The sequence below is a fragment of the Tauraco erythrolophus genome, chromosome 5 (assembly GCF_009769465.1).
Source record: "Tauraco erythrolophus isolate bTauEry1 chromosome 5, bTauEry1.pri, whole genome shotgun sequence".
Lineage (NCBI taxonomy): Eukaryota > Metazoa > Chordata > Aves > Musophagiformes > Musophagidae > Tauraco > Tauraco erythrolophus.
Window position 1 is genome coordinate 9,582,166 of NC_141469.1, and position 16,343 is coordinate 9,598,508.

Here is a 16,343-nt window from a genome sequence, read left to right on the forward strand (position 1 = left end):
AAAAGCAGAAAATATAAAATTAAGCTTGACAACGTTTTCCTCATTTCATAGTTATCCATAACCAGTCTCCTCAGGTGAGGGATGGGCTAATGTTTTTCAGCCATATGTTCTTTGAAAAAGTACACATTTTCCTTCCTAAGGCTTTTTAAGGAGTGTTCTGATAACAGAGGAAAAAATATTCTCCTACGTTTGTATAGCATTTTACCTATATCAGAACTTAATTATCTGTAGCCTAGTTTTAATTAATCATAACATATTCTTTCTTCTTCTCTGAAACATTTGCCGTTTTCCTACAGTTAGGCCAGGAATTACTGGTTGGCTGTAGCCCCTGCTTCGTGAATACTTGTTCTGGTTTGGTTTTTTTCTGAGTCGTGTGTTACTTTGGATGAAGACACTCTCTGAGAGTACCTTCTTACCTTTAGTTATCTAAAAAACCAGATATCTCATTTATGCAGTGGTGAACAGATAGGTGACAGAAATTCTGTGTCATAACATTTGTTTTGGGATGGGATGAATTGCCTTCTGGAGATGCCTGTTTCTCACTGTTGACTGTAAGGAAAGCCTGGAGGGCTTGCTTAGCCTATTGGTATAACTTCAGGTAGTCAAAGTAAGAAAAATCTGACCTGTTTACCATTCCTCATGAATAACTCAAGGTTGATGTGGGTAAATAAGGCTAATGGTGAAGAGCTGTTTTCAGGCAAAGCTAAGTATGTGACTCTTTATTTATAGAGTAAGTATTTCAAAATAAGTGTCAGATTGCATCTTTAAAATAAAATAAATGGTATCATACTACCAGTGCTAGGAAGAGCACACTACCTAATTCAGTTATTTTGCTTGGTGAAGATGGAGACAAGATTCATAAATTGGTACCAGTTGCATGTCTGCTAGGTGGGAGCCAGAAAAAGAAGCAACTTTCTATCTTGTGAATTATACCTAGTTGTGTTAAATACACATTCAATTCTGAAGAAAGGCGTGGGCAGACAGGCTATTGTAACTACTTCAGATGAGGTTTATTCCAAATGTTTTGAATGATCAAAACTGAAGCGACGTTTTGGGGCATCCTTATCGCCGTGCAAAACTGATGATTTACTCTCAAGAGAGTACATAGTTGAACAGATATGTGTTATCTGTCTTCTACTCAGACAGGATTCATTTTACACCAGTGATAATAAACAATAAGAGGACTCATTTTTGTTATGGATCAAATAACCATCTGCAGGCAGCCACTGTTACTTTTATAATTGCCAGTGTAGCGTAAATGTGTTAGGAACTGTATATAACGTGAGAGAGATGCTCAGCAAGTGCTGATGATAGTTCATGCTAATATAGCTTGAGGATGCCAGATCCATCTTGTCAGAGTGAGAAATTGCTATTCGCTTTAGGGCAGGGACCAGATAGAAAAATCAAAGTTTGAGATGCTATTTTAAAACAGTAACACTTCCAAATATATTGGCAAGTTTACATTTTCTAATTCACAAACAATAGGAACACAGAGAATATTTTGGCAAATATTATTTTTAAAAGGAAGATCAAGTGATTATGAAGGCACTTTTAATTTTCTTCTTTTATTGCTCAGCAGGGAAATCATCAACACTTCTGAGTGAAAGTAAATATTGAAATGCTGCAATTTTCTCTTGAAGAACCAGTCAAATATTTACTGTTGTATGTAGTGCCGTTTTTCATTACTTGCCAGAATACCTCGTTTATTGAATGCTTCAATTATACATTGAGGAAGGTGATTTTGTGTTATGGTAAGCAGTTTAAACATTGTTCTGTTCAAAATAGTAGTTGAAGGCTAACAGAAATGGTTTTAAAAATGGATTAAAGGGGCTAGCCTGCTGTCTGCTAGTGCTACTCTGACTCACGAGTGCTGCTGTTTTGCTAATGAAGCTTGGCTGACTTATAATAATAGTTCTGTTTCCTTACAAGGGAGTAGACACATCACCACTTTTTCTTCTTAGTGAGTTCACTTTACTGTGAACATCAAGTGCGTTATAACCTGTAATGATTTTATTACAATTAACCACGTTTGATCTTGTTCAGCATGTTCCTGAAGAAACACTTGGGCAAGTCATTACCATTTTTACATGCAAGTCCTACATGCACAGGTTTTAAAGCAAGAATAAGGGGCTATTTGATAGTTGGGCATTTAAATCCAGATATAGGTGTTCAAATGAAGTTAGGAATGATGGTATAACATGGGCACTGTTATGAAGAGCTCTAGAAAGGATATGGAAGCTCTAAATGAGATTAGGACGGACTTGTTGGCTGTTGTACAGATCGTAGCTCTGTTACATGCAAAGAATGTCGATCAACTGGGTAAGATCCTTATGTTTGGTCCCTTAATTCTGTTCAGTGTTTGATTCTGAGAGAGAAACAGGTGCACTCATGTTATTTTTATCTACTGTAACAGTATTTGGTAGTCACAAACAGCTTGGACCTTCCAGCCACTTAACTTTTAGCACTACACTGAGAACATTGTTGTCTCAGACTCCCTCTGTAGTCACTTAAAGGAAGTAAGCACTCTCCAAAAGCCATTTGTTCCATAGAAAATCTGAATTGCTTTCTGAAAGTATCTGTCGCTAATGATTATAGGGGGAGCTTATGCTTATTGTACACCTACTTTTGGTACCTCAGTTGGATGTAATGAATCTGAACCTCAACACTGTGGGATTCGCACTGAATGATAGTCTTGTCTCTAAATGTAATCTGAAAATCAATGGAAATCCACAGTATTTACCAGAGCTTGAGTGAGATGGTAAGAGATTTTGCAGAGTAGCTTTGGAATGTGGTTTAATTTTGCGGTAAATCTGGTAAAGATTTTATACCCTGAAGGCATTTGCAGAAAACCATTATGAATCTTGTAGTTGAAACTGTTTATGTGCCTACCACTGAGAGTAAAATACTGATGGAGATAGATATGACATTTATTTTATGCAGAGACAAATAATAGGATGAGGTGGAAGGCTGAATGTCTTGCTCTTGACACTAGCTGAGACCATGGATGCTCTGATGCATCCAAGTTATCATGACATAGCTATAACAACAATGACTGCAAAGATGTTAAGTGATGCTGAAGAAGATAATGAAGAAATTGGCTTCAAAGATTCTCAGAGCGTGATGAAGGCAGCACCTCTTTTATTTACATATTTAAAAATTTAAATTAATGTACAGTTCACTGTAAGATGAAGAATCTCCTAATTTGTCTACTAAGACTCAGAGTGTGGAGGGTACCAGGCTACTAGATGAAAGAAATGATGAACTAAGATTTCACAAGAATAGAAGCAAATGATAATCTGGGACTAGTAAAATAAGGAATTCTTTGAGAAGAAAAATAAAGCACCAAGACTTAGATAACTGCACCTCTTAGTAAGTGCAAGGATATGCCTCTTAAAGTTACAGTTTGGTCCAGTATTAGTGGAATGGGAGGAATATTGTGTATGGTGCAAGTGTCCCTTATCAGTGCTTACAGTGTATTTCTTAAGGTAAATGTTTAACGAAGCTCAAGCTTCAGTAAAGCTTAAAACCCAAGCAACAAGAATTGTGACTCACTAACAACGTTCCCTGTTGACCCTGCAGATTTCTTGGCAGGAAGCTGGGGGAGAATTAAAGATGCTTTAGAAAGAGCACTGACTGCCCTCACTTACTCTCCTCCACGGGAGAACTGTGCCCGTGGTGGCTGGGGGATAAGGGAGGGCAGTAGGAGACTCACATGCTTCTGTGCCAACTCCTCTGTGCCATGAGGGCAGAGGTTCCTGTTCATAATTTAAGCCCCTGCTGAGAGGGCTGGTAGGGCATAAACACTTCTGTGGTTTTTGCAAAGCCTGGTTAAAATACGTTTGCATAGAACTCATTTCTCAGATGTTTTTCAAAAGACAGTGTTGAAGTAAAGGCACTCATTTTGTGGAAACAAATAAAACAGCCATAAAGAGAGAGTTTTCTGTAAATATGTATGAAGGTGATGCCACTTTATAAATATTACTAGATAACTGATAATATTATACATAAACAATGCTGTCACAGAGCTAAAGAAAGCCCTTCAGAAACTGGACAAGAGCAACTGCCTCATCATAGCAGGAAATTGAATAGGAAGAGTTCAGCCTCTAAGGATAACCCAAGAGCTGAGTTGCTGAAGTATGCTTGGTAGACCAGGTTGTTATTTTAAAAAGAGGGTTCAGTCTATTAGACCACATATGTAGATGCATTTGGAACCTAACCATTCAGATGGAGCAGTTCCCCTCAGAAGTGAAAGGTCTGAGTGTGCAAAAAAACTTGGTTTTGAAAGCAAACTGCTCTGTTCTTTAAATATAATATACGTATTTTACAACCATCTGGAATTCCTAGTATTTTAAAGCTCTTACGATATCCTTATGAAGTGATGTGAATGGGATACAAAAGCATCTTCTAGAATTCAGATGTAAAAATGTCTCATGCCAGTCACCTCCAGGACGTGCTGATTTTGTCTTTAGGAAGACTATTGGTGTGTGTAAGTGGATCTGGTTCCAGGGCTTTAGAATCACAGAACCCAGGTTGGAAGGAACCTCAAAACAAGACTGGCTGCAGCAGGTTGCTCCAGTCAAACTTGAATGTATGTATGTATTTGAAGCAGACAAAACCACTTAGAAATATTGGAAAAAAACGCCACCCTTCCTTAGTGGGACCTGAATTCAAGGTACTGTTTTTCTAACTGTTGTCATCAGAATCTCTGATGTTCAGAAAACCTGATTCTTTGCCCTTCTTAAAGGGTATGATTACAGTGGCAGAGAAAATCAAAACCTGCTGCTCAGCAGGTGAAAAAAATTCAGTTTGCAATATTTGGTTTCTTTTTCTGGTGGTAGAAAAAAATCACTCATTACCTGATTCCAGAGGTAGAAAGTTAATGACTTTTAATCTGAATGTGAGTTAACCTCACAGTCGTCAAATAGAGTCTACAGGTAAAGTCTACTTCCAAGGATATACTGAAAAATGCTTTAATGTGGAATAAAGCTAAGGGGAATCTGGTTAGCCTAATGATTTGTGATGCAGATTCTTGCCCTGTGCTACCACTAACTTTCCTTCAGGAAATTTTTAAAAAGCCATAATCAAAACCTATTACTGATCTTAAAAGCTGTGGTTAATCTCTGGGATTCAAGTTCATTTTCTGTAAAAGGTAAATATTAGAAAATTCTCTTTCTGTCTGTAATTAAACTAGCTGGAGTTCTTTGGGTGGAAAAGACTAGGCAAGCCTGAGCCAAAGCCTGCTAGAGCAAATGGGAAAACTAACTAGGTGCAATAGGATTGGTTCCTCTAAGTGCAAAATACAGCTATTAGTTGCCTATAAAAAACTACAAAACTTGCAATAGGGAGCTGAAACTTCAGCTAATTCACAGGTACGTTTAAGTCCAATTTTAAGAATAAATAGTTTTCACGAGCTCAGAGAAGTCTCCAGAATGGTAAAAAATTTATTCCAAGCCCTGACTTCCAGGTCTTTCATTGGGAAAGAAGGATACAGTACACAGGTTATTTATGGCAATATGCAATTTATATTTCCTGTGTTATATAAAACATGAACTTCTTTAATTTTTGAGTTACTGAAGAACACTTCAACTCATACGGAAGCAAATATTTTTTTCCGAAAGCATTTATTTCTTTCCTGAACTGACTGAGCCATTTCTCTTGACACCTATCAAGCTGACTTGAAAAAGAGTATTGAAAACAAAACCTCCAAGATTGCATATATCAGGATTAGAGGCAGAACAAATAAGGCAGAGTAATGCAATCAAAATTAGAAGGAATTGTTTCACTTGAGACTTGGCCAGCAGATGGCAAATAGAGTTCAATGTAGAAAAATGTAAGATAATTAAAGTTGAAGGAACTAAATAATCTGGGGAATACCTGCTAAGTGGAACAATCATCCAGCACAGCGATCAAGAAAAAGACTTGAGGATTATTGTGGAAAAAATTGTTGAAACCATGATCCTATTGAACAGTTTCAGTAAAATAGGCCTGTTGCATATTAGGTTGTATTAGGAAAGTGGGAAGACATAAGATCAAGGAAAGGCATAGTGAGCACTTACTAAAAGCTTCCAAAGTTGCTGAACACTTTCAGTATAAAACCTTCTTTTGACAGTGCAATACATTTACTAAAGTGGCAGAGCAGGCTGTTGAACCCTCCTTTTGTTATTCTGTCAGTTAAATTTGTTTTGTCATCCAAACCTGGGGTATGCTCTTTCAAGGATTTGTGCTGTAAGAAAGTACCTTGGGCTTTCTGCTGTTTTCCACCCGTGGCTCTGTAAATAAGAATTTCAATGATGTGGCTGGTTTTGATGTTTTTTGTGTATATTTGTGGGTTGGGTTTTTTTTTCTTCTTTTTAAAAAATTATTCTGGATTTTAGTCTGGATCCAGAGTTAAGTCTAATCTGAAAGAATATTTTCTCTGATGTACCCTGAATGGATCAGGTTAATTGGTCCTACCTGGTCACTCGTGCCAGTTGCAGGGGGGGGAATTTGTAAGTGACTTACGTAGAACTATTTTGTGTGTGTTCTAGGGCACCTGTGAGAGTTTGCTGTGAAATGCTATTTTTGATTTCTTTGCATGTAATTTTCAGATTGGTGTAAAGACTGCTGCTCTTAAGTTTTTGTTGAGACAATCAGCTTGCAGGAGGTTGCAATATCTTTATGCAACACCTGTAACAAAACCCTCTAGAACATCAGGGACTGGAGGAATTTGCAGTTTGATAATTTGATAGCCTCTCAGCAAAATGTTCCATAATTTCCTACAGACGTTAAATTTTAATTTACCTGATTTCTCAGAGAGACATGTATACTCCCAAGCATTGCCATAGATGTGTTTATGAAGGCTTTAGAGCTTACTGGAAAGTAGGGCGGGTTGCTGGCAGGATTTGTTCAAGAAATTGTTCTATTCTTGGTCCGAAGTGGCTTTTATACCTTTAAAAGGTTCTCTTGCAAGCGATGGTTGAGACCAGCTTATTGTGTTGTGCTATATTAAGGAACTCTGACCTGTTAGTCAGGCATTGAAGGAAGCAGGTCTCTGCCTGATTCTCAAGTGGCTCTGATGACAGAACAACACACTGTATCTGAAGCAAACTCAGCTACACAAACACTGTGAGAGGAAGGATAGAGCAGGTAAAAGTTCTTCCAGAGAGGAAACATTCTAGAAACTGCAAGGACAAACTGAGAAGTTTTAAATGGTGCTTCATTGTTTAATGCATATAAGCAAGAGGAACAAGGAAGAAGGAAGACGGTCAGAAAATAGTCTTATTTAAGATAACAGCTCGCTTGGCTCTTTTGCAGTGTTTAGCTAGTTTTGAGTTAAGTCATGCAGAGGAAGACAAGTATAAAACTGCCCTCCATTTAAAAATGAACACATGATTGATAACTCTTTTAACAGTGTCTGAAGAAAGAGGAAAATTTTGCTGAGTTTGTCTTGCATAAAGCAAAAACCCTGTCCTTTTTAATACTGCATTTATGGTAGGGGACAGGTGCATTCTTCAGTGTGTCCTAGAGTCCTGATCCTGAAATGCCCAGTGGAGGACCCGGAGTGGTTGTCTTACATCCTCCGGTACACGTTCCTGAGTTTCTCTCCTGCAAAGATGATGCTGCCAGTTTCACTGCAGTATGGGCATTGTTGCAGCCAGGGTATCCATCTAGGCTGGAGAACTTAGCGCTTCTACATCTGCCAGTTCAGATAGTGTCACTAGGGTCCTTCCTAAGAGCTGGTATCTCACCTGGGAGTTAAGATGTTACACTTGGAGTGTTTTTACACAATAGGCACATTTATACTGGCAACTAGCTTGGATTCCAGCAGAAGTGTTGTGATGTTTATCTGATCCTCTGTCCAGACTGATTAGCCCCACAGGATACCCATTTTAGCAGAGAAATTAAACTCCATAGCTTTAAAGTTTCAGATCAGTGATTTGAACACCGGCAGGCAGCCAACCTGGATCGCAGCACACTGGTGTCACAGCTGTCTGTTAAAATACACTGCTTATTGCAGAAAGGGCTTTGCACATTTTTGCAGTAGCCCAGCTTTGCGTTTTGACTTGAGCTCCGCATGGAGCATTCATTTATTGAGGTGACCATGGTAGCCCTAGGCTTCTGGTTAATAAGTGCGGTTTGCTGCAGGTATCGCTAGTGTTATAAAGAATGCATAGTGCCAGCTATAAAAATGTAGGTTTTGGCCATTATACTGTTGGAAATACTTAATCATTGTGTTATGCTAGGTTCTTTGTTAAAGATTTTTTGTTTTCATTAGTCCTGCACAGCACTCTGAAAAATCTAGAGGCATAGTCAGCTCTTTCCAGGTTTAACTTACTCAAAAGTGAAAGTACCAACTTGATACAGGTCTATTGAAGGGCAGTGCAGGGCATATGCTTGGTTTTGAGACATGTTTATAGATTGAGTTTCGTAAGTGCTGAGAGAGCTGTGCTTTTGGTTCTGAAAACAAGTGAGTACCATACCTGAGGATTAGAGTTAACGAGTCAGCAATTTGCTGTGATGATTAAAGCTGTCATGTTTGAGGTCTTGCAGAGAGTACTGTTATGTGTAGGACTTCTTCGGTAGCCATTCAGCTGCTTTAAAGGAAGCAAAAGCACTTGATCCATGAGCACATGACTCTCAGAAATGCTTTGCAAGGAAGTCCAGTTTCCCAGGGGTCTTTTGAGTCTCATGAGGGTTGTATTCCTCCGTTCTCAGTTCAATAATTGATGTCTTTTCTTCCCACTCCTCATACGCTTGCGTGCTTTAGAAATGGCATAGCACCCAAAGAAAACTTGGTTTTGTTAATAAGGCTCTATTTTATATATTTCTATGTGAAACAGACCATGATATTTTTAATGCTGAAGATTATTATTGCTGTTATTGAATCTTGAAAGCTAACAGAAAAAAAGCCAAAGCCGCTCTTCCCTAATGTACAGAGAAACAGAATACTTCATTCTTGCCTATAGGTCATCTTTGCCAAACCTTAGAAGGGCTGAATGGCATAGAAATAAAGTACTATTTTACGGGAGAATTTAAGCAAATTTCTACCTAAACAGGTTTCCACAGGGCTCGTGGATGGCTTGCAAATAGGACAGCATGGTTTTGGTTTTGTGCTGGAGCAATCATAGGATGGAGGAAACTTCAATGCAAAAGAATAGAAGTCATGGGCCAGTTCTGACTCAAGCAGGGTGACATGATTTTCTCCAACAGCCTTGTTGCCTTTTAAGGCTCACTCATCTAACGCAAAGCTGCCTGCCATCTGGCGAAGTTTGCTTGCAGCTCTTGCAGGGGGTCTGTGGAACTGTGCAGTGCTCTGTCCGTTGTCTCCTGAGCATTACAGAGTCACTGCACATATAGAAGGGAGTAGCCGTGGGTTGCACCTTTCACAATAAGGAGCTGAAAAGCGTATCAAGATTAGTCAAACTTTTTTTTTCTTGTCAAAGTGATTGTATTCTTTTTGCAGTCATAGAAAATATATTGAGCAGGTGTCAAAAGTGACTACAGGAAAAGAATGCAGGCCTTAGACTGGTTGCTCTTAGACAAGTTCTGAGATACCCAGTTTGAACTCAGAGTGCTAACACTGCCTGCTAGTGTATGAAACAACGTGCAAATACAGACAGAGTAACTATAGTGAGGCAGAGGTAATAGCTAATCATACCATTTTCTTGATGTTGCACAGGTTTCAGCTGTACCCACTCTGCAGAGCTGGTACTGCCTAGCCACATATTTTTACAGATGCCTGACTAGAGCTTCTAAACTCCTATGAAGTGGGTGAAGAGAGACAAAAAAGTCACAGCTAGAGGATGCTTAGCTCCTCTGCCTGTATCTGTTCATTTACATGCAGCTCAGAGTCATAGGCCCCTAGATTGGGTTGCTCAGTAAGTCTTGCTCTCAGTGACCAAATGGGAAAGTGGGGAATCCCAGGCATCCCAAGAATACATATAATGCATAGAGGTATGTGATAGTCTAAGAAAATTAATATCTAGTGGAGGAAATGAAGCTAATAAAATAAATCTAAGACCTTCTAAACTACTTCTTCCAGTGGAAACATACATTAAGCAAATCTAAACTGCAATGAACCAAGGATACATGTGGAAGACAATGTCTGAAAGAAAGAATCCTCTCAGGAAAAAAAATATATGTATGCCGAATGTCTGGCCAAGTTTCTGGAGAACACGTTACACTAAGTTCCAGTGAGATTGTTTGGACCTCCCTGAACTTCCACAGCTTCAAAGGAAGCTGAGACCCAAGACAGAAACTTGCTTTGAGAGTCATAACCCTTTGAGAGGGTTTTATAGCTTACAATTCTCCTTTGCATACCTGTCTAAGGGGAAAGGCAGTATGATGACGTGTATCGTCATAGTGCTAGAGCTGGGATAAGAAAGCATTAAAATGACAAAATAATGCAAGAATTACTAGAAGATCGCTAAAAACAATATAAGTGATAAGAAGACATGTCTCTTGCTGCCTAAAACCTTTCCTGTTACAGCTTCCTCTATCTCCCCAAAACCCTCTAACATTGCTACTGGCTTATGAGATTGTGATTTGGTGAACAGAGAAGGATTTTTCTCAACAAACTACTTGAGATTTACAGGTCAGAGGAAATCTGAGTGAACTTGCAATTTAATTCATAGTTTTGTTTGGAATGACTAACTTCTATATTGTCATGACTTCCTAGACAGGACAGGCAGGACTATTCAAGATTGTGCCAGTAATATTTATAAATGTTTTCTCTGACTGATGCTGATCTAACTGCAAACCTTGAAGAGTGTGGTACCTCTTCTGTGAGATGTGGAACAGCTTCAGCTGCTACTGAATGCGACGGGAATATCCTGATATTGAGTCCTAGTTCCATTTCTGGTGAATCTCTGTAGGTTAATAGTTGCAGAGAAGATGGATGTTCCAAATTGCATTCCTCCTTCTCTGTAAATGTGTAGTAGATAAGAGTTATAGAACACCAGTGAAATCTATTGGCCAGGTTAATTTGAGTTCTCTGCTATGCAGGGACATAGAGATTTAATAAATGTATGTGTTGTATGTTAATTTCTTCTCTTCTTTCAGGCTGGCAGCTCTAACTAAATTAGGTGTCAAGCACCTGCTGTTTTCTCCTCATCTCTATTACAACATTATTTGACATTCTGGGGCATCTCTCTAGAAGTATTCAGAAATGAATATATCATAACTAGCTTGTCATAGATAGTGACCGTCTTAAGGAAAGGGGAAGTAAGTCAAACAGAACAAATCACAAATTGGCAAGGAAAACAAGAAAAACCCACAAAAGCTCCCTAAAGTTCCCAAGTACAGTGGCTTGGCTGCTCCCTAGCAGGGAAGGCTCAGCAGGACCTTGTATTGCAGCTTCATTTAATCACTGCTGCTGCTGTCACTCCACAGAGCAAAAACTGCTTTCGAACCAATTGCAAAACATCACAAATAGATTGCTAACACATGGAGGTCTGTACAAATGTCACCAGAGGATATTCTGTGAAGGAAATGAATTACACATGTTTTAATTTGAAATCTTCCCCTCTTGTGGACCACTTTGCATTGCTGCCATAGTCATATGGCTCACTCAGTGCTTTCCTGTGACTTTACAGCAGCACCTGTTTCTGAATCAGTCATTAGCAAATGTAAAATTCAGCAGACAGAAGTGGTAAGATGTTTTAGCTTTGTAGCATATGTTTTGCATCTGTGATGGAGATGGCAGTGAGTTGCCCACTGGAATCTTTGAATAAGCAGTTCTGTGCCTGTCTTTTATTGACGTTGCAATGGTGGCCTTACAGTGAAGCGCATGTTAAAATGTGTTGTGAAACCTAAACCTACCAGTCAGTCTGAAAACTGTCACTCTACGCTGAACACAATGCCATGTAGTCCAGAGCCTTGTAACTCTCTCACTCTGCTAGTTCTGAGTAGAGCACGGAAATTAGAGCTCAACGTCTTTTGCTTCAAAAACTGGTATTTGCATTAAAAGGGTTGTTTACTGGGCATTATTGAAGCTACTACTGTTGAACTGAGCATAAGAAGATTTGATATGCTTTACCCAAAGGATTTATCAGCATGAGTAAACACTGGAGTTACTACCCTCCTCAGTCTTACAATATTTTTTAATATTTTATTTTGGACGATTTTTTCTTGTCTGATGGATATAGAGTAGTGTCTTCCACCTATTTAGGCAAGATGCGGCCTGAGTGAGAAAAGACTTGCTGAGATTTGCTGTTGGAATATATACTGGAGTTTAAATAGAGGGCTTGGTTTTGTTTTGTTTTGTTGTATTTTATTTTTTCCAGTCTGTAGAATGAATTCACTGCTGTGGACTTTAGAACTGAAAAGTGACAGAACTGAACCTGCACCTCTTGGCACCTGTGCCTTATTAAGAATTGCTTTATCCCCTTACTGTTTCACAAATGGAACTGAACGCTTCAGAGAGGAGGGAACAAGAGTGGAAATGGAGGGAAGCTCCAACCATCAGACTTGTAAGATGTCCACTTGACTGATAACTGTTTTGTACTCCAGTGGTGGAATTCCCTTGATTTCAGTAGAGTTTCATCATTGCCCAGCTGGAGTAAACAGATCTATTACAGACAGATAAGCTGTCACTATCCTGTGCACCTCTGTTGTCCTGAGTTTTCTTCTGGAACATAGAGAAAATGGCCACCAGTCAATGATCCATGCATTTAAAGAAGCATTTACTGGAAGTGACAGTGTATAAAGCTGTGTGACTTTCTTCAAAGGAATATACAAGATAACTTGTATAAATTAATCTTGCTGAGAGAACTGGTGGATTCCTCTAAAATATTGAAGCAATGCAAAAGAAGACTTTGATGTCTTATGTGCAATCAACCCTATGTGCAAGCAACCACTTCCCTTTGGAAATGTTGCTTAGGACGATTACTATGCTAGAAACGTGAAGCTTCTAGGAAACAAGACTTTTTATATTTAATAAAATAATGAAGTGTTATTTTTAATATTTTATACTTCAGTATTGAACTGAGTTCTCAGAAATTTCGGTAAAGCATTACAAGACCAGAATTTATTACTCAAATTTATGCAACGGAAAATGTACTACTTTCCAAAACTGGAAAACAGTGGTTGATGTGAAGCCTAAAGGACAACTTGGTTTAAGATAATTCTTGCCTTTCATAAGGAAAAAGAGAAGAACAGACATTGAGGGAGCAGTGATTGCCATATCGTTTATGCATTGAATAAACTTCATATTTGTAAATCTGAAACCCAGGAAAATCTGAATTATGAAAGAGAAACTTCAACTGTGGGAGCATAGCCTCAGCCCAAATTGAATACAGAGTTTTCTGAAATTATGTCATGGGGCATAAAGGCCAATATCAAATATGGTTAAAACTCACTTTATCCCTTCCATCCTCAAAAAATAACATTTTTTCCGAGGGGCTCATTCTATTCCAGGCAAATAGTGGCAAACTAATGCAATCAGGACATTGCTATTGTTTTTTTATCTCCAGGAATTGTATTGTCCTTTATAGACAAAGGAGGAAAAATGATAATGTCCCTACCTCAAGGGCTTGATTATTGAGAAATACGAAGCTGTAGAAGAGTAAGTTGCTGAAAGGGGGATAAGATGCTGAGGATTGATCTGCCTGTGTGATATCTATTTTGTTAAAACTAATTGTTCAGACAGGGCTCCATTTTTATATAACTTCCTGCTTGTCAGCATAAAGCTTCTGGGTGTAAAGCTTGCAGCATCAGACTGAAGCAGGACATTTAATAGTGTGGATTTATGCTGGAGTACCGGCACCAGCATCTGTGGTCAAGTTGTCATTAAAGCAAATAATGATATTAGTTTTGTGTTGTGGAGGGCATATATGTACTGCTGCCATTTCCTTGTTTGAAATAGGGCAGCAGCTGAGCTGAGTGTACTTAGAGTTTTGGTCAGGAAGAGAAATCTTCCTTTAAATCACTTTGATTATTGTGCACTAACAAGTAAATTCTAAATAAGTTTCTTGCTTAAGATGATGTTGATTTTCAAAATCCTGTGAAATCTGATGGAAGACATAGAAGATCAGTTGCTTGTCCCTCTCATTTTACAGGGACTTTCCCTCAAGGCTAGGTCTCAACAACAGGCAGAATAAATTAATTCAGAATGAGACAGAACAGCTGTTTTTCCCATGTGCACTTCAAAAATTGGTGTTTAGTGGTTTTTTATTTGTATTGTAGTAATTCTTGGAGGTGAAGACCACAGTAAAACTTTCTTAAAAAACAAAACAAAAACTTAAAACTTTTACAAGGTGGGAAGGAGTACATGGATATAAGGGAAAATGACCAACAGTTATGGGTCAGTAGTTGTCAGTCGAGTGCCTACCTAAATAGCATCTGCCAGGTTTGGCGTTTCTAGGACTGCCTGTTACCTGGTTGTAAACTAGTATCAAATGTCAGCTGTTTTGCTGGTAATTATGTCACATATTCCATCCTGTAAATAATTTTCATCAGAAAATGCCCCTCTTCTGTTTCAGGTTCTAAGTGACACTAACTTGATTTGGAATTTTGCTCTGCAGGTGACTGCTGAAATCAAGAATCATCCTGCTGACTGCTTGCTGAAATTCAAATCAGATCCTGAATGGGTAAAGCTATATTGTGAGAGAAAAAAAACAAGAAAAGAAAAAAGAAAAAATCAGTACGTAAGGACTACTTAAGCATTTGAAAACCCTTCAGCTTCTAATGTAAGAAGTCTGGACTTACGTTAACAGTAGAGGAATAAAGCTTAGTAGGGAAAAATGTGAATTTTCTGGTACAGTGCAAATCAAAACTTGGAGTTATTACAGAACATGTCTTTCGCTTTAAATTGTTATCTGACGTCACATGTAGGATTTTCAGCAGTATGGTTTGAGAACTGTTGATTTATCATTTGCAAATATTTCTCAGGAAAGATTGGTAGGTATAAGGTGTGGGGCAAAATGATCCAGGTATTTCAACTTGAAAGGTGCAAGTAAACAGAGATCTGTGTGGATTTTGGGTCATGTGAGGGCAGCAAAAACATCTCTGGAGGAAGATGAGTGTGACCACACAGCTGTTTGTGTGGTACTTTCCCCACCGAAGCCTGGCTGGCTGAAGGAGTAGAATAGCAATTATTGTTGCCAGTAATTACCAGGTAGACTGTTCAGCTGGAAGTGGATTTTTGCTCTGAGGTGAGCACTCAGAGTAACTGTTCGCTGCTTTGGGTCCCCTTTTCTACACTGAACTGTGTGCTAACTACTATGTTGGAAGAGGGAAGGAGAATGGAAAGGAGGTACTACTCTTTTCCTCCTTTCTGTCTATATTTTGCCCTGAAATTGCTGTAATTTCTTACCTTTCTCCTAAAATGGATCTTACTGAATACTTGGAAGCTTTGGAAAGGGGAGGAGGGATTTCTTTAGAGGGGCTGTTAAGAAAGCACTTCCCTCTTTTTAAGCATTGGATTATTATCCAATGATCTCATTTTTGAAATAGAAGATATCTAATATACATATAATTCTGCCTTGAAAGGTTGTTTTCTCAGTTTTCACTGCAATCCATTTTAAAGCTGTATATAAAAGTTCTTTCTTTACTAACAGATTTTTCCTCCATGCACTATGTTTAAATGTATTTCTCAAGGAAATAATTGAAATCTCAGGACAGAGTCGTAAGCACATAACTGTAAATGATCCTGCATAAGGACTCCCATTGAAATTTGTGGGATAGCTGCACGTTGAGACCTAAGACCAAACCTTATACGTTTGTAGGAAATGGCAAATATACAGATTTTTGTCACTTTGCAAGCAGAAGAACACACGGATAGCAGTTTCGTAACAACAGTGTTTCTCATCATAGCTTGCTTATTTGAAAGCTTCCCCTAGAAATGAAAACATGGATTCACCTTGCATTTTATCCTTTATGCTTGTAGTGTAATGAATGCATGGCACAGCTGCCAAAAAAAAAAAAAGAAAAAAAGAAATTACTGGGTGCTGCATAAATGTCTTAAATGTGCAATTACTGCCTGCTGTATTTAGAACAAAGAAGATATCTGCTTGCCCTTTTTGGTGTTGTCTGGGAATATAAACAGTAGAGAAAGCTGTTGCTTTGGTATCTTCAAAGTGATGCAGGCTTCATGATAGCCCCAAACATTTGTACATGCAGAAAACTACACCTTTGCCATACAGTCCCCGTTTCCTTTGCGAAATAATTTGTCATTGGTCTAGAGAAGAACTATTTTGTTCCCCTGTCTTTTGCTTAGAAAGTGCAGTGATTTTGCATTCAGCTGTGTGTACTTCCATGTTGGAAAGCTTATGGTTTAATTTCTTTCATTATGCCATGTTAACGTGAAGAGGCATTAAAAGAAATCCCTGTAAGTGATTGCTTGCTTCCTATGGAATAACCATTCC